The sequence below is a fragment of the Magallana gigas genome, chromosome 1 (assembly GCF_963853765.1).
Source record: "Magallana gigas chromosome 1, xbMagGiga1.1, whole genome shotgun sequence".
Lineage (NCBI taxonomy): Eukaryota > Metazoa > Mollusca > Bivalvia > Ostreida > Ostreidae > Magallana > Magallana gigas.
The window spans coordinates 30169724-30195738 of NC_088853.1; the positions used below are offsets into that span (position 1 = coordinate 30169724).

General features: G+C 33.0%; 2 long non-coding RNA genes across 2 annotated transcripts; one reads left to right on the plus strand and one right to left on the minus strand.

The window, feature by feature from the left end:
- Positions 1-203: 203 nt before the first annotated feature.
- On the minus strand, positions 204-2186 carry LOC105333562 (uncharacterized). The gene is made up of 3 exons (XR_010711889.1): positions 1843-2186; positions 818-908; positions 204-380 (listed from the first exon to the last, which is right to left on the minus strand). It is a non-coding gene; the product is annotated as an uncharacterized lncRNA (long non-coding RNA).
- A 17259-nt stretch (positions 2187-19445) lies between these two features.
- On the plus strand, positions 19446-26015 carry LOC117687987 (uncharacterized). The gene is made up of 4 exons (XR_010711890.1): positions 19446-19792; positions 23713-23792; positions 24175-24265; positions 25478-26015. It is a non-coding gene; the product is annotated as an uncharacterized lncRNA (long non-coding RNA).

Below are 26015 nucleotides of genomic sequence, written 5' to 3' on the forward strand. Positions count from 1 at the left end.
GATAACATTTTTTATGTCTTCAATTTATTGCAAATTTATATTTTATCAATAGATGGACATGTATGTATGTCGCATTTGTTTTTATATTCGTTCTGAAGTCAGGTCAAAGCAGTCAAAATTTTATTTATATTTACTGAATCTTAAACATTCACGCTGATAGTATATCCACAGAAACTGTTACCCAAAAAATATCTTACCATACTTTTTAGGACAGCTCAAGTCCGCCCTCCACGTTCCGTTAGATCGACAGAGGAAAAACTCAGAGCCGAGTTGATTATGTTTATCTGCGCAGGTGATATGAATTCCTCTTGTTATTCCAATAGCGTCCCATTCACGTACATGTTCCATCGAAAATCCTTCACCTTTAGGGACACCACAATCTATATTTAAATGTAATTTTGGTTTAATTGAGAAAAACGTATTGTTTAAAACTTATTTTCAATCGAAAGGCTATACGTTATGTCATGAAAACTTATTCATAAAATTGTGTTAATTGTAAATTCGAATATAACAATACAATCAGTTCTCCTTAACGTATGTTGGTGTTTTTTACATTTTATAGAAAAAATAATTTAATTTCAATCTTCTGAAGATTTTTTTTCGTGACAATTCTCTCGTGATTTTTTTTTTTTTTTATCAAATTTGATTATACTTAGATAAACCATTTTGTTATGGTTTTTTTTTCTTATTTCAAATGATGTATAGAAAAGTTAATTCAAAATGCTTTTTTTTAAACCAAAATCGTTAGTTATTTTTTGTCTTGAATCATAAATTTTAATTTTGAGGTAAACAACTGTAATACGAAAATACTCCAGACCTGATATGACACAGGTAAACTGGTCAAAGGGTTGTGGAATGCACTTTTCATTAATGCGACAACTTGACCGCGAACAGGCTCCTGCAATCTTCTGGATTTATGAAAAAAAAATTAGAAATGTGCTAACAATGTACATGTTCACGAAAAAATGACAACAAAGAAACCGTCAACCATCTCAAAAAGCCATAAAACGAAATGCAATTTCAAAGCAGAGCAACTCTGAACTCCAAAAAGATAGAAAAGCCTACATGCTCAAAAACATCACCAAAAAAAATCAACGCATCGTTTAAGCGAAATCGAGAAGAAGAGAACAATTATACATGTCCTAGGAAAATGAAATTTGACTGAGCGCCTAATAGTAACTATTGCTAAGTTCTACTGATATGACATGTTGTACAAATACATGAATGTCAGTTTACTTTCTATACGTGTGATCGTGTTGCCGAAACTGAATGTCACACAGATGAAATAAGGGCCTATTTAAAAGGCAGGTCGAAAGAAAAAAAAATACGATCAGAAATAAACGGTCACTTACACGTGGTTGCGCGGCATGATAATTTGTCTGCACCGATTGGTGAGTCACAGGACCGACGACATCCAAAAATAAGCATTCAGTGTTTTTATTCATATTTTCATACTGATGTCTATTTGTATGAAATACAGTGTATCGCCGCTATAAGGCTATTTTTACGCTCTTAGTCAGAGATATGAAGCATACACGGAACAGCCATATTAAATCATTATTTAGTTAGCTTCCACGACAAAAAAAATCCTGGGGGGAAATAGTTTCTATCAAGGAGTAGATATATATTAATGATAGTTTATCAAAAGTACATATCAAATTGGTTATGTTAGATTGAAAGTTTCATTTAATCTTACCAAAAATACTCAAAACTCGTGAAGACGTTAATATTTGTGCTCATGGCGCAAAAATTAGCAAAGTGTATTCATAGAAAGTTGAACATCGCAGATTTCCTATGCAAACATAAGGGGAAATATACAATAGATGTAAACATATATATTACCTTGTCCCAGTCTTCTATATCGGTATATATCCAGCCAGGCTTCGCAATGTAGAGTTCAGGTACAGTTGTCCTGTTCTCAAAGTTGGTCTGACAAAAGTGGGCTCCTTGGTAGTAGTTAATGGACCGACATCGTGTTGTTCTCAGACAATCCTCTACACAATCCATAATACTGTATTTATCAAACGACGTAATCATCCTTCTTTCCAGTTTCTGTCCATAATGTAGTTGTGAATAACTTCTTCTTAGGTCTGCCCTACATGCGTGAATGGTAAGAAAAAGAAACCAAAGACATCGCAGTATATAATATCGAAGAAGTAACTTCATCACGATGTGTGAGCGTTGTATAGACAAATGTATGGTAGGTGCTAGGTGATGCGTTGATATACTCTCCGAATATTACATCACCATTTAAATTTTATTGATTTATGAACTTTTTGTTTCATTAATTGTTCATTGTTGTGTTTTTTTATCGAAATTCATTGTGTTTACCAAATAGTTTAGCTCCGGTACGCCCTATCAAACAAAGCTATTGTTATGAAGCATCATTAATAATAAATAAGAAAAAATAAATGTCACAATTGTCAAAGAAGGGAGTAAAAATTGTGAAAAGCATCTAAAACAATTCATTTGAGAAAAAATACCTTTTAAATTTTCTACAAAGCATGGTAAAACTTCCAATATTGCTGTATTTAAAATATATCACAGTATATAGTTAATTGAAAAAATGCTTTAAACACCAGGTGATCTTTTGTAAGTATGCTTTACATTTTTACTCTAAGCTATTTCTTGACATCTGATGGAAAAGTATGTGATTGTATTTTTAACGTTATTATTGCTGTATAGACTCATCGACATGTTTTTGGACTTTACAAGTATCATGTTGAACTAGCCCCCCTCCTTCCCATTTCAAACCCTATCAATTGACAGGAAATATTTATTTATTAGAACCATTTTAACAAGACCTTGGACTTTCAGTAGGATGAAACAATGTATTTCTTGCGTCAAAACAAGTTAAAATGACGCTGTTCTCAAGCGAAATATACACCAATTGCGACGTCTTTACTCAAAAGCCAGACAAATCGTGTTCATTTCAAAGAGCCATGCCTGAGAGGCCTACAATGAAATAGACAGGCATACGTCACATTGCCGTTTGACTCAGCTACCCAAAGTTCAAGCTTTTGTTAAAATGGTTCTAACAGTAAAGAAAGCTGTTTTAGTATACGTATACACTGATTTGAGGAAAGAATCAGTGTAGGATGAACATAAAATAAAATGAAAAAAAAATCAATACTTAAGATATATTAAATGTTCTTTTTTTTACTTTTCATAATTAACGGAAATAAAATATATTTCCTTGAATATCTTTCTGTTAACAGATGGAATGAAAGCCAAGCGAATATATTTTTTATTTCATCAATCATCAATGTAAATGTCTTTGATACAAGGCATCGAAAACGGTAATGTTATAACCAATGTAAAAAGGAAATATAGAACGCAGAATCATCTACATAAATATCTGTTTAAAAAAATTGCAAGAACAAATACCTTAATTAACATTAAAGCTATTCTCACGTGGTTTAGGTTACAAATAACGATATCCTATATCTATATGAACAAGACTTTTTATGTTTCTTCATGTTAAATTTTGCATTTATACACTACTAAACAACAAACAAACTGTACACCAGATTAGATAACAAGTTTTGTACATACGTTGTAGAAAAATTATTTAGAGGAAGCAGAAACAAAAAAATTAATCCTTAACCTCCAAACATCAAAATGGTTAGCAGTGACACAAAAACACAAACTTTTTGGCATGACGTAAATTTTAATTTGGGCATCGATGCAATTGAAAAAAAAAATAATTGTCATTTAATTCTCGCACGCAATTTACTTTGATTTGATCAGATTGGTCTCTAGACAGGAAATCTACACTGCAAACCTGACCAATCGATTTCGCTGAATTAAATATTAAAAATATCATAATACAAATAATGTAGACTGCTTATATATATATATATAGAGAGAGAGGAGAGAGAGAGAGAGAGAGAGAGTTTCTTGTATTAATCAATCTATTTTATCAAAACATACTTCTTAAGCCTAAAATATTAATCTTTACAGAAATAAAGACAATGATTTGAATGCACCCTCTCTTTAGTGGGGCGATGTTTTGTAATCTCTCTCTCTATGATTATGCGACTGGTAATCGATATTTCCTCATATAACATTATTTTATTAAAAAACCTTTCCAGTATTAAAAGTAATTTAATTAATCTTTAAAAAACCTTATTCATTCTGTATATCTATTAACATCAATTTCCATACATAGTAAATTTTAAATTTCAAGAAAATAAAAGTCCATCGTTAGGAAACATTTATGCCAATAGAGAAAGCTATTTAGGTGTAACTATACTAGGATGGGATGAAATGAAAATATTCATAGGTAGAATGCGCATGAAATAAAATGAAGAAAAATCGATACATAAAATATTTTTAACATTTTTTCTTTCATTATTAACGGATAGTAAATAACCTTCGTTGTATTCCTTTTGTTAACAGATGCAATGGAACCAAAGCTAATATATTATTCATTATTACTCATTGAAAAATTCTTTATTATTTATGGTCTTGATACCAGGCCTAGAAAACCAGTAATGCTATATTCGCTTAAATAAAGAAATACAAATCGTAAAAACATCTATATAAATATTTGATATACAAATCCTGCTAGAAAAAAGTAGATTCACCTTAGTACAAGCATCATATGTCGATTGTCTCCGTTTTTAAAAACAAAACAAGAACAAATACCTTAACTGGTTAACATCGAATTTATTCTTACATGTTTTCAAACGTTTTGTTTTAAGAATAATGTTATTCTATAAATCCAAGTAGAATTTCAATTTTGTAAATTATAATCAAGTCCTCCTATGTGCATTTATTTCACCTACAGTTTTTTTCTTCATGTTAAACCTTAAAATCACACCCTAATAAATTACATACAAAGTGTAAACCAGATTTGATAACAAGTTTTGTATATATATTGTAGATAAAATCATTAAGACGAAGCATAAACAAGTAAATTAATCCTTAAACCTCCAAACACCAACATAGTTAGCAGTGACACAATAAAAACAACTATTTTTGCATGACGTTAAACTTAATTTGTTCATCGATGCAATTAAAAAAAAAAAACACCTAGTCATTTGAATATCTAAGCGCAATGTACTTTGATTTAATCATACTGGTCTCTAGACAGGAAAACTACACTGCAAACCGAACCAATCGATTTCGCTTCATTAAATATTAAGAATATTATACATTGTAATACACATACTGTAGACTAATCATATATAGTTTCTTGTTATAATCAATTTATTTTAACGGAACTTACAACTTAAGTCAAAAATATTAATCTTAGCCGAATTATAGACAATAATTTGAATGCACCCTATCTTAAGTAGAGCGATGTTTACAGTCTTTCTCTTGCTCTATGAGTATGCGACTGGTAATCAATTTTTTTCATACATCATTTTTTTTTGTTTTTTTTAAAAACCTTTTCAATATTAGAAATAATACAATTTATCTTTAAAAAATCTTATTCAAACTGTAAATTTATTAACACCAATTTCCGTACATAGTGAATTTAACATTTTCAAGAAATTAAAAGTCCATCATCAATGATCATTTTTTTTTCCGATTACGAGAAAGAGCACACGGCAGATGTGACCGGTCAGCAGTGGATGCTCACTCCTCCTAGGCACCTGGTCCTACATGTACCTCCAATGTAATGGAGGTCAGTGTTGGCTCAAGGTTTGTTTTTTGACCATCACAAACAAACCAAATCATCGACTTGTCGTTTTTTCCTATTATGACATTTTCCTGTTTTTGACATTTTCCTCAATTATGACATGCCAAATTGTGACAAGAGCACATGGCGGGGTGACCGATCAGCAGATGATACTCACTCCTCCTTGGCACCAGATCCTACCTCTATCTTTGTATTTATGATGCCAAATTGTTTGGTTGCATTTCCAACGTCAGACTTTGGACTCATTGTCAATGTTTTTGCCTCTTTAACATGTTAAACTAAGCCCCCACCTCCGAACACTCCATATCCTATCCATTGTCAGGAAACATTTATACCAATAGAGAAAACTATTTAGGTGTAACAATACTAGGATGGGATGAAATGAAAATATTCATAGGTAGAGTGTGCATGAAATAAAATGAAGAAAAATCGATACATAAAATATTTTTAACATTTTTTCTTTCATTATTAACGGATATTGAATAACTTTCGTTGTATTCCTTTTGTTAACAGATGCAATGGAACCAAAGCTAATGTATTATTCATTATTACTTATTTGAAAAATTCTTTATTATTTATGGTCTTGATACCAGGCCTAGAAAACCAGTAATGCTATATTCGCTTAAATAAAGAAATACAAATCGTAAAAACATCTACATAAATATTTGATATACAAATCGTGCTAGAAAAAGTAGAATCACCTTAGTACACGTATCATATGTCGATTGTCTCCGTTTTTAAAAACAAAACAAGAACAAATACCTTAACTGGTTAACATCGAATTTATCCTTACCTGTTTTCAAACGTTTTGTTTTAAGAAAAATGATATTCTATACATCCAAGTAGAATTTCAATTTTGTAAATTATAATCAAGTCCTCCTATGTGCATTTAAGTCATCTACAGTTTTTCTCTTCATGTTAAACCTTAAAATCACATCCTAATAAATTACATACAAAGTGTAAACCAGATTTGATAACAAGTTTTGTATATATATTGTAGATAAAATCATTAAGAGGAAGCATAAACAAGTAAATTAATCCTTAACCTCCAAACACCAACATAGTTAGCATGACACAAAAACACCAACTATTTTTGCATGACGTAAATCTTAATTTGTTCAACGATGCAATTAAAAAACCACCGAGTCATTTTAATATCTAAGCGCAATGTACTTTGATTTGATCATACTGGTCTCTAGACAGGAAAACTACACTGCAAACCGAACCAATCGATTTCGCTTAATTAAATATTAAGAATATTATAATACACATACTGTAGACTAATCATATATAGTTTCTTGTAATAATCAATTTATTTAATGGAACTTACTACTTAAGCCAAAAATATTAATCTTAGCAGAATTAAAGACATTAATTTGAATGCACCCTATCTTAAGTAGAGCGATGTTTACAGTCTTTCTCTTGCTCTATGAGTATGCGACTGGTAATCAATTTTTTTTTCATATATCATTGTTGTTGTTTTTTTAAACCTTTTCAGCATTAGAAATAATACAATTTATCTTTAAAATGTTTTACTCATACTGTATATTTATTAACACCAATTTCCGTACATAGTGAATTTAACATTTTCTACGATGTGACCGGTCAGCTGAGGATGCCTAATCCTCCTAGGCACCTGATTCGACATCCAATGTAATGGAGGTCAGTGTTGGCTCAAGGTTTGTATTTTGACCATCACAAACAAACCAAATCATCAACGTGTCGTTTTTTCTCATGACATTCTCCTGATTTTGACAATTACCTTGATTATGACATGCGTAATTATGACAATTTAATATTGATTAATATACAGTTAGATTGTTTTAAAATACCGGTATCACTTTTTGCTTTGTTAATATATCTACATATATTGTGTTGGTTATATGTGTGTAGTTTTATGAAAGCTAGAAAGGTATTCCAAATTCAGCATACAAAAAAATATCTCTCTCGATTTATTGATCTGCTTTTGAATTTGCTCTAAATATTCTAAATGATCAATTCAGGATGAAAGTGAAGAGAGACTGATTTTTGATATCGATACAGAAAATAATGACAAGGGTGCAATTGGAGTTTGATATCTATCACGTTAAATGGTTAAATGGCCGTTACAACTCGTCAGTGGAATTGATTCGCTGTACGTCAGGATCAAAATTGTTTGATGTTGGTGACATTCTAAGAATTGCATAATTTTTTTAAATTGCGTTAGTTTTCTTTGGGGATTCTTTTGTTTTTATTTATGTAACTTTTTTAATGAAAAATATTGTATTACCGTTACAAATGCAATTTTTTTTATATTATTGGCGCCAAACTCATCCTAGGAGACTCATTTAATTTAAAATGTTGTACGTGACATTCGACGCAGCAGTTTTTTTCATTCTAGTTCTTCAGAGAGTATTTTTTTTTATTATGAAATGAACTATGTTAATACCATTGAAACTCAAAACTCCCATAGACCGACCCGACCCAAGTCCTCCATCTTCGCTAGCCAAGGGTTTTCGGTCCACTTTGCTCCCCTTAAACCCATTGCGGATTTCATTACGAAAACTCGGTGATGTGGTGGCGCTATCTAGCGAGCAACTTGAGTTGCGCTCTTTGCATAATTACATTTTAATCGAATTAAACAACAGGTTAAAAACACAATAGGGCATTAATACAACTTGAAACTATTCTATTAATTCAGTTTTTTAGGAATGAACACATATCAAACACATGTAAGTGCATGTAAGCTTGAAAGCTGGAGAGTAAATAGTCTTTTTTTTTAAAATTGTATTTGTTATATTAAAATGCAAAATCAAATGAAAAGCATTTTTAAAAATGTCCAACCATATGAAATATGAAAGGGTATACAAACACGTATTGTTTTTGAATGTGTGTGGGCAGCTTCATCAAAATCATCTTGACAAGCAATTAAAAAAGGTTTAATTCTCAAATTCATGAAAAAAACCCTAACAGTAACTTCAATTCAATTAGAATTCCTTATTTGCAGTTTCATTTATTGCATGCTCCTACAAAAGTGTGTGTGTGTGGGGGGGGGGGGTCCCTGATTGTCAATTCATCCCATAAAGTTAAGAAAGGTGCCTGCTGCTAAAAAAGTGGGGAGGGGGAAGCAGCCTCCCTCACCCCGACCCCCGATGCTACGTGCCTGTGATGTAAACACATGGTGTGCTCTGGGGTATTCGCATAATCCCAACGGACTCGTCAACTATTCGGCGCGCAAAAACATTATTGCGCGAAAGCCTGCTATTACCGTTCACGCAAGGAATGAACTCATCTATTGGCAGAGATCCATGGGGAGGGGTCAGATGAATTTTTTGACATTTGTTTTGTAACAGCTACATACATGTATATTATACTTTGGATCGGATGTTTTGGAAGAATTCTATCGAATTAAAAAAAAACACACTTGATTAGTAATTGTTAAATGTAGTAATGTACATTTAGTAAGACACGCGAGTTATGACTACTTTTCAAGATTAATGAAATCGCCCAACTGAACGAAAATCGGGTCACACCCCGCTTTGGAGATTTAGTTCCTTCAGTAAACATTCCAGCTGTATAAATTAATATATTTGTTTTAATCCAAACTGATGACTCTCTTGCAATCATGATAATCCCAACGCCAATTATTACTTACATTGTACCACAATAGACAATATGTTACAACTTATTGCGATATCCACCTCCCCATTTTTCACAGTTCAAATATGGTGGAATACCTGATCTATTTTTAAATAAGGATTTCACACGCGCACTGCATGGTGAACGTCCCTTTCATTTGAAAACTCTTGTTCGCTGTTGTTATAACATGCCATATAACATTTTCATCAATTTTGAATGTAAATGCTGACATCTTAAACGTGCATCTGTATATCTTTTTTGTGAAATATCATAATATTGCTTGTCCCATTATCTGCACTGTTTCGGAGATTGCAACTTTAAAACCTTAGCTTTAGTAATGCACATGTTTCTATTAATGATTCTAAAGCAAAATACAGAGATCACAATTATTTATTATGTAAACAAGGCTCTTGTCATGGGTTTGTTTACATTGGTTCAGTATTCAGTATACCAGTAAAGGTCTTTTTTCAAGCTAATCTTCATATCTGTTCATGAGGTTTAAACAGACATGAACTGCTCTAAGCATCTGTTCAGTCATTTCAGATCTGTAAACTTGGAATATTTTTATCATTCAAAATCACCTTTGTTTACATATTGTCAAGGCCATGCCCCTTTAATTAATATTCATGTTGACCAAATGAATATTAATTTTATGTTTTTTTAAACATTGTAGGTACATGTATGGGCAGGTATATCCAGACGAGGACCCACTGGGATCCATATTTAGGGCCCTGCAAGGATTTGCGGGTGCCCTATAGTAATCACTCTTCCGTCTACAAGTTTTCTGTTTTTGTCTAATACTTTTTTTATGGTTGCCCAATCAAGTTCAAATTTAGTATGGTAGTTCAGTCGGCTGAAATACATATTTTGATGCTAAGCTTGGTTCTCTATGTCTTCTGGTTGGAGCTGGGGTGGTGGGTAGATTCCTTAACTATGCATAAGAATGAATGGGCAAAGAGAGATAACTGCTGAGAATGTTACCATCCCTGTATACTTGGAAGGCTGTGCAATATTTGTCCTTTGGGATTAATTAACCTTCCACAGGAAGAAAATCCTAAGCTTTATCTTTATCTGTCACATTGAGAATAATTACTGCACTGCCTGTGTCTGCAAATGAACTTTGTTTTGAAGTTTAGGTCAGTTTTGAATGATGTATAGTATTGTGTACATTCTTTGTGATATGGATTTAAAATATGATATTCATACTTTATTTTGGTTAAAATACCGTACACAATGATTAATGATAATTTTATTGAATTCTAAAATCAAGATATATATTAAGATATTCCTTTTCACTATTTTATTTTTAATTATTTATTTTATTTTTTTCTGCCTTAATGCTGTTAATCTTAACAGGTAATCAGATAATAACCCCATTCTGTCATTTCTAAAAAAGAATTTCATTGTAAATTCAGAAGAAAAGGATGAGAGAGCAGAACAATTAATCCCCTGGGATTAATCATCTTGCCTGCTGCAGAAAATTTAGAGGCTTATCTCTATCTGTCATATGAAGATTAATGAACACCTTTGTCTGCAACTGATGTTTGTTTTGAAGATGAGGTCAACCCTGGGTGATACAATGTATTTGCTTTCACTGAAGCATTTTATAAAACACCTGTTAAAATCTTTTTTAAATACACATTTAATTTAGTTTTTTATACGACATGAGGTTATCCCTGTTTTATTCAGATACAAGGTTACTATTTAGAGTTTTTGGACATTCAGAATTATCTTGAAATTTTAACAATACAGTTGTTACTTATAATTTTCATATTTTTTTTTACAACCTAATATACATGTATATTGCAGTTCTTTACATCTTATGCCGGGCATTTAGTTTTCATCATTGTTAATATAAAGAGGATGGAATTCAAAGTTTGTTTTCACTTCTCTATATTAATTGTCATAGCGGGGCCCTTCCTGACTGGTGAGTTTTCTAGTTTTACCGGGATAATGGACAGTGTTTATTACCAGCAGATGTTAGAAACTAATTTCCTTCCTTTCATTCAACAGTACTACCCAAATGGACACAGGTTAATGCAGGACAATGATCCCAAACATGTCAGTCGTTCAACAAGACTGTGGATGGAGAAGCGTAACGTTTACCACCAGCGTCACCTGACATGATCCCCATCAAAAATATCTGGGCAGCACTGAAGCACCACATACGTCGCAGAGTGAAACCGCGAAACCAAGAAGAACTTATCAATGGGATAGTGGAATTCTGGAATGGTTTGACAGTGGAACAGTGCAAAAAATACATCGATAATTTGTACAAAGTTGTGCCAAAAGCGACTGAAAAAGACGGCAATGCATCTGAGCTTTAAATTATTATGACCACCTTGACACAAAGCTTCTGTGTTTGGAATATTAAACTTTGTGTTACTCTGAGTGACTTATTCCAATGTTTCAAATGTAATTTCCTAATGTTCAGATTGATTGGCCTTTTACGAGTATTGAACTATTCACTTGTGTCAGTAAACAGGTATGACCTGTATATTGTATATTTGACAAATGGAGAGAAATCAGTCAAATTATACAAAGTTCTATTCAAATATTTGATATGCTTTTAGGACAAATGCAATGTTTGTAACCATTCTTGTTTACACTATAGTAACTGCTGTTCATTCATAATCATATTCTTTGTTAAGATTCATTTAAATAATTTAATTTCTTTGACATTGATTTAAATATGTTGACAGTTTAGAGTGATATGGAACACCTCCATATTGTGTCATAATTCCTATCAAAATAAACAATAAAATAAAGTATAATTTTGAAAATACTTTCTTTTCCACAGTTGCTACCTACATGTACAGTAACAGCTTGCCATTTGACACAACTATTCAAAATCTAAGATCGTGTTAAAATGGTTCTAATTTGATATTATTTGAATTACTGACAGTACTATTTATGTTATATTTGAATTTGCAGTATGATTTGAAGTATTACTAATAAACTTGTGGATTGAAATTCCAGTTTCAAACACAACAAATCTCATTTTAAGTAAAGTTTGCTATAAAGATGGGTTTTCACAAGAACAAATATGTACATTTCTTTAACATTTAGCAGCCATTTCATTATATGGGGAATTGTGCATTGTACATGTATGCACCACAAATATCCCAGAATAATTGCTTTGGATACAATCATAAATCATATGATTCAAAACATCAAAATCATGAATTTGGATGCTAAGTCCAGTGAAATGGATTTGGTTTGCCTGTCATGGACACATGGGTAATACATCCAAGACAAACCCAAGAGGTTTTGAGTAGGATGCACAAGAAAAAACGAGACGCACACAAAAAACTTGCTGTACCAATCGCATATGCACCAATTTTTATCCATTGTTACATGGAAAAAGTGTCTTGCATCTACATGTACACGTTGTTTTATTAGGAGCAACGGAGACGTCTTATGAGGTACTCATTAATAAATAAATAAATAAATAAAATGAATTTAAATGTCATATAACAAAAAGAGACTTCCACAGGAATCAAAATGTTAACACACATAAACTAAACATGAAGATATATTAAAACAATCTTCCATCCAAAATATTTCTTAATTTACTTCTTTGTAATAAATGTTTATTCCAATTGAATTCACTGGTCTTAAATAAATACATGCAATAAAAGTCTGGTATTGCTAATAACTATATGATATATCAAATGATATTACATACATTGTGATAAGAGTTAATTACTCTAAAAACACAGACAAAGAGTCATTGCATATTGGTGTGATTGAACAGTCCTGATTTCCTACTAATATATGGCAGGATTCCTTCCAAATTGAAATTGTCAGCAATGTATTTGTTCAATTTCCATGTCACTTTTTCCAGTGTTCTCACTAGTAATTTGGTAGCCTTTTCCTCTTCAGCTGGTGTGCATGAAAAACATCTGAAGGTGATTTTTTAAATGTCTTTAAATTTCTCTGGATTTACTTTAGCTTTTCCCTCACGGCCACGACTACGAAATACCCGTTCATTCATGTTCTTCTGGTATATATCTTCGACAGTGCACATGGATCGAAATAGGGATGTAGCAAATTTCTGACGGTGCTCATGCTTTTGTCCCCTGATGTTCTCTACCAATTCTGTGAACATAGGAGTGTTCTTCTCGTAATCTGGCAAAACATGGCCTTGGTCTTCAATCTGTTTGGCTCCACATGTTGTTACAGATTTTATTGCCATTTTCCAAAATAGTGGGTTGGTAAAGGACATCTTGGATCCACCTGGTGAGGTCGTTTCTCCTCCCTGCTGGTTGTTGTTTACATCCATTGTTCTGTCATCACTATCGGTGTCATTTCTTTGTTGACTGTCACTGCCATAGTTTTCATTCAGGGTGTACTCCATTTCCATAGTTTGCTCATAGTCTTGATTTGCTCTATCTGCACTTTTCTTTCCCCTCATGTCTAGAAAGTCAATTGAATCTTTATAGTAACTGTTTCGCTGCTTGTGGACTGTAAATCATTTCTCCATAGAGCTTGATGAGTTGTCCATTGATACTGGATCAGTTGATGCTAGACATGCACTGGCAGCAAGATGAAGATGGACATCGCAACTTGAATAGTGGCTTGTGATGTGGAGTTTGGCGTTGATGGATCATTTGATGAAGAAGCAAGAGCCTCTATGCTGGCAACATTGATTTAGGTAAAGCTGATGATTCTGATGGCTGGGTAGGTCTGTCGTCACTTTTGTCCACACCGGCAGTGACTGAACATGGCAGGGTCTCTACTGTTGTCATCGAATTTTTTTAGGCGTTAATGTCCATTTTGACGAGGCATGAATGCTTTCCCTTCCTACAAAGATGGATGATGCTTCACTCGTTTTTGCTGTCGACGCAGACTGTTTTTAATGAGATTGCAGTCCAATGGCCCTGTTTCCGTTATTCTGTATAAAAGTTTTTCCAGTATATTCTGTAGCACATCAATTATATCATCCATTCGTTTGAGTTCTCTACTGTTCTCTTCCACATTTTTCATCATGCGATACTGTTTATCCACAAAGGGATTAATCTGACTCTGGGAAATAGTCTGACAAGTTGAGGTTTGGAAGGATGGAGTCCTCCAAATCTGGATCTGGGGTTGAAGACTTGGGTTCAGATTCAATCTCAAAGAAAGGAGATGGTACCAGGAGCCTTTTTGCAGAGTCAGCTGTTTCTTGTGATGTTGTTTGAGTTGAAATTTCAGATGAGGGAGTCTCTTGGTGTGCCGTCTGAGTTGAGATTTCACACAAAGTAGTCTCTTTGTGTGCTGTATGAGTGGACATTTCGGATGAGGTAGTCGGTTGTGGTGCTGTCTGTGTTGAGATTTCAGACAAGGAAGTCTCTTGGATTGCTGTCTGTGTTGAGATTTCATACAAGAAAGTGTCTATAGATGCAGTCTGACTAGATTTCGGACAAGATAAGCGCTTGTGGTATTGTCTGCGTTGAGATTATCGATGAAGAAGTATCTTGTTGTGCCCTCTGAGTTAAGATTTCGGATGAGGTAGTCTGTTGTGGTGCTGTCTGTGTTGAGATGTCAGACAATGGAGTCTCTTGTTGTGCCATCAGAGTTGAAATTTCAGATGAGGGAGTCTCTTGTGGTGCTGTCTGAGTTGAGATTTCAGTCGAAAGGAGTCTCATGAGGTGCCGTCTGTGTTGGTTTTTCAGATGAGGGAGGCTCTTGTGGTGCTGTCTGAGTTGTGATTTCGGACAAGCAAGTCGCTTGTGGTGTTCTCTGCGTTGAGATTTCGGACGAGGTGGACTCTTGTGATGCTGTCTGATTTGAGATTTCGAACAAGGTAATCGCTTGTGGTGTTGTCTGCGTTCAGATTTCGGACGAGGGGGTCTCTTGTGATGCTGTCTGAGTTGAGACTTCGAACAAGGTAGTCGCTTGTGGTGTTGTCTGCGTTAAGATTTCGGACGAGGGGGTCGCCTGTGATGCTGTCTGGGTTGATATTTCGGACAAGGGGGTCGCTTATGATGTCTGAGTTGAGATTTCGAACAAGGTAGTCACTTGTGGTGTTGTCTGCGTTGAGATTTCGGACAAGGGGGTCGCTTGTGGTGTTGTCTGTGTTGAGATTTCAGACAAGGGGGTCTCTTGTGATGTGTCTGAGTTGAGGTTTCAGATGAGGTAGTCTGCTATGGTGCTGTCTGAGTTGAGTTTTTAGATAAAGGAGTTTCATGAGGTGCTGTGCGTTTTGAGTTTTCAGATGAGGGAATCTCTAGTGGTGCTGTGCCACTGCTGTCAGAGTTAAAATTTCACACAAGGGAGTCTGAGTTGAGTTTTCAGATGAGGTGGTCGCTTGTGCTGTTGCTCTTTCCTGTCTGGTTGTCATTTCTTGTGTGTACTGCAAAGTGGCTCCAGGAGAGTTGTCTTTTGGCGTGGCTCTTTCTGTTGATATATCAATGTTTGCTGCTGCATGAGCTGAAGGAAGTTGGTCTGTAATAGCTGGCTGATTAGGAGTTTCTTCTGGGTTTTTTTCTCTCTAGGCATGTGTTTCCATGATTGATCGACGAATCTGTCCTTTCCTTTTGAGACATTGTATTGCCGACAATTTCTGCTGATGAATCGTCAATATTTGGATTGTCTGTTCTTCCTTGGCACACATTCCCTGTACAATCAATACTAATCACTGTTTTGTTGAGTAGAAAGTTGATTTTAGTTTGAAGATCACTTGGTCACTTGGTAGCTTGGATAATCCTCAAATCTTGGAAAATACGGAACAGAATTGTGTTGGTGTTGCACAGTCCGTAAGGCCTTTGCTTTTTTCTTGTCCTTTGGAGCAATTAAATCTGTTTTCAAATTTTTCGTTGTTATATACCACGCCAGCCCCCCCCCCCCCCCCCCCCTCAACACCCCACGGATTAGGATTTGTCAAGATTTTTTTGATGAGTCTGGCCCCCCCTTTCAAAAACGATGCTACGTGCCTGTTTGGTACATTTCAATTTTTTTCCAAATGTTTGCAAAAAATCTTGTTAAACTACATGTAAACTTGTCAAACAATACGGGTTATACATGTTCAAGAGACTATCAAACAAAAATTAGCTGGTAAATTTAGATAAGCTATGTCTTTTTGTTAACAAAATAAAAACAGCATGTAAATTGTATAATATTTTTTACAAATATTTCGTGGGGATTTTTTTTAGTAAGAGTATACATAGAAGTTTAAATTTGACAAATTATGATGGAAAGTGTAGGGCAAGTTCATCATATATCGAGCAGACCTTGGATCGGCATCTTAGGTTTATAATTAAAAATAAATTTGCAACTCCTCACATTTTATTATAACATGCATTTTGATAGTCTTAATTTGTGAAACATGAAGCAAACTGTGTTATCAACTCTACTAAAAACAATGTTTTATCTAAAATTTACATATGGAAAATTAACTTTGGAAGGTGTTTGAAATTTGACCTAAATACATTTTAGAAAAGAATGCAATGCACTTCATCCCTCTCCCCTCATTTCCCCAGAATCTTTGAGCATGTGTGTCACCGATGCACCATTACTAACTGTTTTTGTTATCTCAACTTTTATATTTATTCTATTATATCAGTCAAATTTGTAATAACTTTTTTGATGCTACGTGCCTGATTTAGGCAATACCATGTTTTAAAAAAATGATGGCTGGGGGTGATTCTGAACCAACTACAGCTACTGAAAGGTAGAAACATGAAACAAAATGCATTTCATAAAAAAATGGTATGTACCGGTAATACAATACATATTATGAAAACATGACATATGTATCCTGATACACTTTCATCGAAAGTAAACATTCAAGGAAGCAAAATTGTGAGAGAGAGAGCGAGAGAGAAGAACTATTTAAAAATTACTTTAATTAGGTATTTGACGAAATTTAACGAGGAATGACAGAATCCAAGAGGGTGTTGACAGTGATTGGATGTCCTGCCCTGTCAAACACGATTGGACATCGTGTATTGGAGATGTCAACAGTTGTCAAACGTGTGAGTCCGACACCGACAAACTGCCACAATACCAACCACCAGTGTGATGCAAAGCAGGGCAGAAAATATAAGGACATGCGTGTACCTGGTATTGACTTTTTCATTTTACATTTTAGCCGGGCTCTGCTGAAAGCAATGTCCTGGCTGTAGGCAGGCAAATCGCCATGTTACTATAAATAGCAAACTTCAAATTCACGATGGTTTGTATGAACTCGTCCATTGGCGTAGATTTATTGAGAGGGGGTCAAATGAAATTTTTGACATTTGTTTTGTAACAACTACCTCTATATTTTACTTTGGTTCGAATGTTTCAGAAGAGATCAATAGAATTAACATACACACCGGACTAATAATTGTTTAATATACCCTTTCCAAGATGAATGAAATCACCCAATTGATCAAAAATCGGGTCACATCCCGCTTCGGCGATTTTGTTCCTCCAGTAGATATTCCAGCTTTGTAAATCTATATTTGTTTTTATCCAAACTGATGATTCGTTTTTTAATGATGATAATCAAACACTAATTATTACTTACATTGTACCTTTATAAACAATATATAACAACTTGTTGCGATGACCAACCCACCCCCTCCCTCCCCCTTCCCGCTTTCTTACCACAGTTCAAATATGGCAAATCCATTTTTTACACACGTGCATTATGAGCCTGCCTTTTTAGAAACGCTTGCTTACTATTGCTCATTATGACCGATATTACATTTCCGACAATTGTGAATATAAAAAACTAATATTGATGCAATTATTTTTCTTTCATATCATGAAAACGACGAAGGAGAGCTTGGTCAAAAAAGTTGAAGGATGTTGTTACTCAGGGTTTGAGTTCTCATATTGTATCAAATGTGAATGTCAAGCGTATAACTTGTTCTAAACACATTAATTATTATTGGCATAGTATTCAGTATATTTACTATATTATGAAATAAGGCTCAAAGGAAATTTGACTTTTAGCAAAACAGAAAAAATTCAGAATAGATTTTTAAATTTTATTTTTCACTGAAATATTTTTGGCAGAACTATAATATTTAAACTCAATATTTGATTTGTTAGTTAATATAATTTTGCATATTTGTTTTTGGCTTGATCTTCTTTTTTCATTTAGATAGTTGTATGGCACATACTACAAAAATATTGAGAAATGCTTGAAAACGATAAAAGATACCTTATATCAAAATCATTAACCTCATATAAATTGTATGCCAGCTGAATAAGGTCAATATAATAACTTTAGTACTACAAATGTTTTAGTATTTTCATCATTCTTTTTTTTTTATTAAATCAAAAACGGGAAGGGATTTTAAGGTGGTATGGGACATCTGTCGACATTAATGTGGATTAGAGTACTATACAATTGAAAAACTTTCACCGGTTTAGAATTTTCAAATTTTACAATATTTAACCAAAAACTAGCTTTTACAAATATTTGAAAAGGTAAAAATTTTAAAACCCCCAGCGGGATTCGAACTCTTGACTTACAGGTTCGCAGTAAACCCTCTAACCCACTGCGCTACGGAGTTAGGTGGCCATTTCTGGAAAGAAACTACTTATATAATTACACTTTATTGTTTATTTCGATAAACAATACGTCACAACATGGAAGTGTTCAATACCACCCTAAAACTGATAGAGGAAATTCAGACTGGAATATTTATTAAAATTGTCAATGAAAACTTAATGCCTTTTATCTATTTAGTGTCACTGTCATTCATTAACTTCATTTCATATTGAAAGGATTTTAGTCATTTTGTATTCTTTTTATTATTAAGAAAATCTCAATAACAGTGTAAAACCTTTTGCGATTACAGTGCATTCATGTGGAAGTGGATGGGAAGGTTCACTTGATCAATCTATCTATCTATCTATCTATCTATCTATCTATCTATCTATCTATCTATCTATCTATCTATCTATCTCTATCTATCTATCTATCCAGGTACTTGAAGGAAGTATAAATGAGGAATTTACAGTCTTAAAATGAAATTAAGCACTCAAGAAATCTTTGAGCAAATAGAAACTCATTTATCATTATGAATTATTACTTGTGAACTAGTTAATAACATACGCAGCAGCAGCACAAGCAAGTGTTAAGATAATGATTATTGATTTCTAATAGGCTTGAATATTAAATTAACTGGCAGTGAATGTATGTGTATTGAAATTGCGAAATCACGCACATCGGTTAATAGCTAACGGAAGGCCTACACCTAATTATATAGTATATATTGCGGCGGAGACATTCCGGAAACATGATTTCATTACCCATTAGTTCAATGTTTATTTGCTTGTGGATGCTAATCGTCGTGATTAGATCAGACGTTATTGCAAACCACTATACGCAACAACCGCGGTATACTGGTAAATTTATCGCATCTTTTAACGCAGAAGAATACAAAGCAGAATCAGTTTTGGCCTGCTTAGCTTTTTGCGGACCTTTCTGCACATGTTTTGGGTACCAACAGTCAACAAAGAGATGTCGTGTTTTTGACTTTTGTTTGGATAGGAATGAGTCTTTCATCGAGGATGGATGGGTGTATTATACATCACCAAGCGGTGAGCTCAATTTGATGTATTTTACATGGTTTTTTTTATTTGATGTATTAAACTGTAATTCTTATAAATCAAAGCATCAGATAAAATGAATGTGATCTATTTTAAATTAAAAATAAATGCGATGATCTTTTTATTTATAACAAAAACTTTTTAAAAATTTACATTCATTATGAAAATATATTATTTCAACAAAACTTGTTCAATTTAACTGAAAACAAAAGATGATGAAATCTAACCGTTGATAAACGCTTCAAATATTACCATTCATTATGTTTATTAGGTCTAAAATATTGATATATGATATATATTGTATATATAATAAGAAAGTCAAAATTAATAGCCCGAAAACTTGTTAGAAGACATCGCCATTTTTATTCATCTTATTTCAGTAGCTCAGAAACAATAACGTAATATAAATATTTAGCTTAGTAGTGGCGTCCGAAGCAAATTTAAAGGGGGGGGGGGGGGCTAGACTAATCATCAGAAATCTTTACAAGAATTCGATCCCCAAATCATGAAAATCATGAAAATCGTAATCTGTGTGTGTGTTACAGTCTTACATGCCTAATTTTTTTTTCTCAAATCATGAAATTCCTATTCCATGGGGGGGGGGAGTACATATATGACCACAAACTATAATTATTGAAATATTTTGAAGATAATATTATGAACAATTTCGTTTGATGCAAGAAAAAATGTGTGTAATTTTATGTCAAATGTTTTACAATATTACATATCATAAAATTACACCCAGCTCATTTGACCTCTATGTCTCTTTAAAATGATGAGATGTTCAAATGTAATGACTAAATAGGTTCTATTTGTTTATCTTAATTGTTGGTTGAAACATCGGTGTAAACGATTCCTTTGCCGCTAGTGCCAGTGTTCGTGTCTCGTTTTGCCGATTTTCAATCGAACCTCATCAACTTTTAAGAACAGATCATGGTAAATTTTCAATGCATGTTTCTTCCGTATTAAATCACAAACGGAAAATATTCAGGATTTTTAATAGATTTGTTTTAAATCAATTATTAGATCACCTTGGTTTCTTTGTTAAATACATCTATAAGCTCTCAATTACATCGGGCACGGGCAAGACGTAATAAAGCGTGAATTACGTCAGACGTTGTTTTGTGACATACAAATAATTACATTAAACTGGTGTTTAAAGATATATTGATATCTTAAGATATTTAAGTATTGAATTGCGTTTAAAAGTACATGTATCTCAACATAGTTATAATTGCTGACAAAATATTAAATATTTTTATTCTAAATTCGATCAGAAAGGGAGCTACTTGTAACTGAAAATGATATGGAAATGATTGATTTGGAAGAAAAAAAACCAATTGATCTCTAATTTGTAGTTGCTACCTATATTTGAAAATGCCACTTAAGTTAAGCATTCCCTTTTTTCCTCATTGTGCATATTATAAGTATATAATAATAATACATGCAGAACTTTTGGTAGTCTAAATAGAGTTTCGACAGTTTTTTTGTGAAAAGATGGAAAAAAAACCTTAAATAACGTTATTTGTCACGCTTTCAAGAGGCATATTAAAATAAAGGGCCCAAAAATGAATCAACCGATTTTTGTTTGGCGAAAATGTACAAATTTGGTCAATGCAAAAGAATTTTTTTTTTTTAAATTATCAAAAAAATAGGCTACATTGTACCTAAGCTATTATCATTCTTAAACTTCGGCAAACTAGGATCGATCATTTGTTTCGAGAATAAAATCAATAATTTATTTATTTCTAATGGGAAGCAAGTTACTAACAGACATGTTGATAAAACGGAACCATCGATAGACTCGATTGAAGTCATTTTTTCGTATGTTCTTTGACCAATACAACGACCTTGTCAGCAAATACACTCCTCAACTAAGATGCATGCTGACAGACGTTTTTCATAGTTATTGTTAGACTTTTACTTAGCAGCTATTTGTCTACAATTTTTTTTCCGTCTTCTCGATTATGACAAAGAGCACACGGCGGGTGTGACCGGTCAGCAGAGGAACCTCACTTTTTCAAGGCACATGATCTTTCCTCTTATAGTTTTAGAGTTCCGTATTTGCTCTGCCCCCGTGTACACTTCTTTTGAACTTTTAATTTTGATCGCTGTTCGTTATCACCACATGTCAAGAAAACAATTTTAAATGAGAGATAAACACGCACTGAATGAATGTACGAAATACTAAATCATGGTTTTGACCTGTATGGTTCTCGATTTATCACAGTTTTAATGAAAACAGTTAATTCAAACATATCTTTTACAACATACACCAAAGCATAGCATTCATATCTCATAGCATAGCGTTATGGTATTTATTATCAGGCAGACAACATACAAATATACATGAAACATGGGTTCATTCACGTTAATTCGCAATAGCCATCGCCATGCACAGGGACATGTCCGTCCTCGATCAGGGAGCCCGCGAGCGATAGTCCGAGCACACTTCGCGCCATCTGACGTCACGACTTAGTTAAGTCGTACACATAACAAGTCCATAAATACCACAGCATTGTAATCTCATACAATAACATTGGAATCTCATACAATAGCATACAATTTCACCTGTCATATCATACTATAGTATAGCATAGCATACCAAATGATTTTTATTCGCTTCAAATGCATTTACTTTATAAATTGAATATTCATATTGGAGATAAGTAAAAAAAAGATAGTTGACTTCTTATATTGTACTCCGAATGTTTGTAATTTTTTTTTGTATTCAGAGGCGCTTTTGTTCAAATCTCATAGCTGACCATTAACCCCTTCACTTCAATTTTCCTAGCATGTCAAACAAATCTCAAAGCATTGCATTTAAACCTCAATGCATATCATAGAAATCGCATTCAATAGCATTGAATTGTAAAAGATATGCAGGAAATGACTTAAACGACCACAACTATACTTTAAAGAAAAAAGAAAAACATTGGTATTATGAAACATGTTAACATTCTTAAGATGTTGTAAAAAAAATGCTGAACCAAAGGGATATTATTTTTTTGTTATAGTCTGATTAATCGCTGAGCCTTAAATTCTACATTGAAGGCAGTGCATGTTTTTTTGTTTGTTTGTTTTGTTTTGTTTTTTTTTTTAATAGTAGTTAGCAGTAGTTTGACCTTCATACAAATTTCACAATCAACATATGAAATAAACGATTCATTTACCGTAGATATTAAAAAAAACAAACAAAATAAATTTCCTTCGTTTCATCAAAGCAATATTTACAAAATGTTGAGCTACAAAATTGCGGGCTTCTTATGTCTTTAGTCATTTGAATTTGGTTCATGTCCGTTTTATTGCTGCCAAATACTTTATTACATATATCAATTCGCTTCATAATATATTAAAAACCTTTATTTTAATAAGGATGGAAATAGAAATTCATAAGGTTTTAAAAATTCCAAATATAATTTTTTTTAATAATCAAACGCAGCATAAATGCGCTGGTTTCTTTTAAAGCTTCAAGTTCTTCAGATAAAAACAGATTCCATTTCATTTGTACACCTGTTTTGTTTATTATTCTTATTTATCATTATTATAATTACACCGATAACAAGATAACAATCAAAAAATACAATATCTCTCTCTCTCTCTCTCTCTCTCTCTCTCTCTCTCTCTCATATATTTGGTCCTAAATAACATGCACTGCTATATAAAGCATGCGGATGTGATTAATACCTTGTCTTCTTTTTTTTAAATTAATACATTTAAACTTTTATTTATATATATGTAGCAGAATATTATTGATTAATGTTAAATATGACACTATTTTTCGATAGTTAGATGGGTAATTTGCCATGTGTAATTATTCTGATTTAATAACAAACGAGTTTTTTTTAATGATCAAAAAACTTTTCTTTTCGAATTCTTAGCATTATGATGTTGTATCTCTTTCTAAACAGAATGTGTTGGAGGTTGGATAACATATGGTGGACATGACTACATGTTGAATTTGACTAAACTTTCTCAACCAGAAGCGATGGTATGTCATAAACTTATCGAGACGATGAAACTGAAAGTAAAGTATAGGACACTTATATATTCAGAACAATTCTGAAAACATAGATATAAAAATTATCATGAAAGTCGGTAAGAGAATTACCCGTAAAAGACAGTATTATGTAAAAAAAAAAAAAACACCCTTTGTAGATTTAAAATTACTGTTTATTTTGTACTGTACACAATTATTCTTGTTCTGACTAACAGATCGACATTTTTTTTTATTACAAACAATTAAATTGATTACGTAAAAATAGAGAGTTAATCCAGCGCAACCTTACATATAGAAATTCTCAACGTAAGAAAAGATTTACATTTCATTAAATTGGTCATTATTCACAGAAAAAGAAATTAATTTTTTTCAGACAGTATGTCATAAGTGCGGAGCCTACCTTGTTGAAATTCACGACGCAGAGGAGAATGGCTGGATTAAGCAAACGTTATTGAAGGACATATGTATGTTGGATATCTCGTATCTATCTATCTATCTATCTATCTATCTATCTATCTATCTATCTATCTATCTATCTATCTATCTATCTATCTATCTATCTATCAAATCAAATATACAACATGAGTAGTCATGTTGTATATTTGATTTGATAAAATGAAATATATCAGAAAGGACATATCTATCTTTCTATCTATCTATCTATCTGTCTATCTATCTATCGGTCCATTTTTGCAACAAAGAATAACAAATTGATGGGAAATAAAATAATTTATTACATACTAAGTAATAAATACAGGTTTTTTGCATATGTAACACATATGGCATCACAAAAATCGTATGGGCCTCCTGGGCTGTTACAGGTAATCAACCCTCTAGGGCTGATACGGATCCGTATCACACCCCTTGCAGAACTCCTCTGTCTTTTTTCGTCTTAGCATATGTGCCCTCTAGGGCTGATACGTATCCGTATCACACCCCTTGCAGAACTCCTCTGTCTTTTTTCGTCTTAGCATATGTGCATGTTTACAGAAGAAAAAAAAACATTTGTTACAGTCGTCGTTTTTAAGTGCAGTTGATAACTTCAGATGCTACATTGTAACAAATGGTTTGGAGCAGTTATCTTTTAAAACCTAAGGAAATTCCGGTTCTGTAACTTCATGACTGTCGATTTAAACAATTAGATCTCATATTTGTGTTCCATACATTTACAAAATATTTTCAATTAATATTTAAAATCAATTAGTTCAACTTGTTTTTTTTTTATAATTTTATTAGAAGTCTATTTAACTTTTTTTACCATAGAAAAAATTACGAATAATTCTTCTTTCTATCCAACCCCCCCCCCCCCCAAAAAAAAACAACAACAAAAAACAACGAAATAAGTTAAATATTTTAATCGTGACAATGAAAAAATAAACATGAGCAGCCTCTCCCCCTTAAAAACAAAAACAAACAAAAAAAGCTAAAATTTACAAAATGCCCCTTTTGGTCAACTAGACCTGATTTTAAAAAAAAGGGAAACAATGTGAACAGGACTTTTATCTTTTTTTCAATCATTTGATTTGTTTCCTGAATCATGCGATAAGAATATGAAAGGCAGGGAATGAGGACTACGTCAACCATTAATTGTAGATTGATAAAATGAGTAGAAGTTTATACATTTGATATTGTTATATTTTTCTCTCTACTAGTTTAATCTTTGTTATTACTTTTAGATTGCACAGACAAATATGCGTGTACAACCTGGACCGGCGGGAATGATAGAGAGACAGAGGGAAATTTTACCTGGGAAACATCGAACACACCCTTTATCTATGTAAATTGGGACGGCATAAACCCAGACAATAAGGATGCTATAAACAAGCCTATTGACTGTGTCGACATGTTCTACGATGGCCGATGGAATGATCGGCCTTGTTATTTCCAAGCGAGTTTTATCTGCGAACGATGAATTTTAATAGTTTTATTATGTTTTTTTTTCCTTCAAAGTTTTGGTCCTAAACTGTCTCTGCCTTAATATCACAATTATAGCATAATAAGCTAAATCAACGCATTAAGTTGGTTATACATCATTATTATTAAGAATGTTTGGATTCGAGAAATGTGTCAATTATACGTCATACAAAAGGTTTATGTCCCGATCAATACATGACCACAAACAAAAATCTTAGCAATTATATTCAAAGGTCACTATAAATCATGATATGGGGCCTAAAACGATGAAACTTTCAACAATATGTGGTTTTGTAGTAT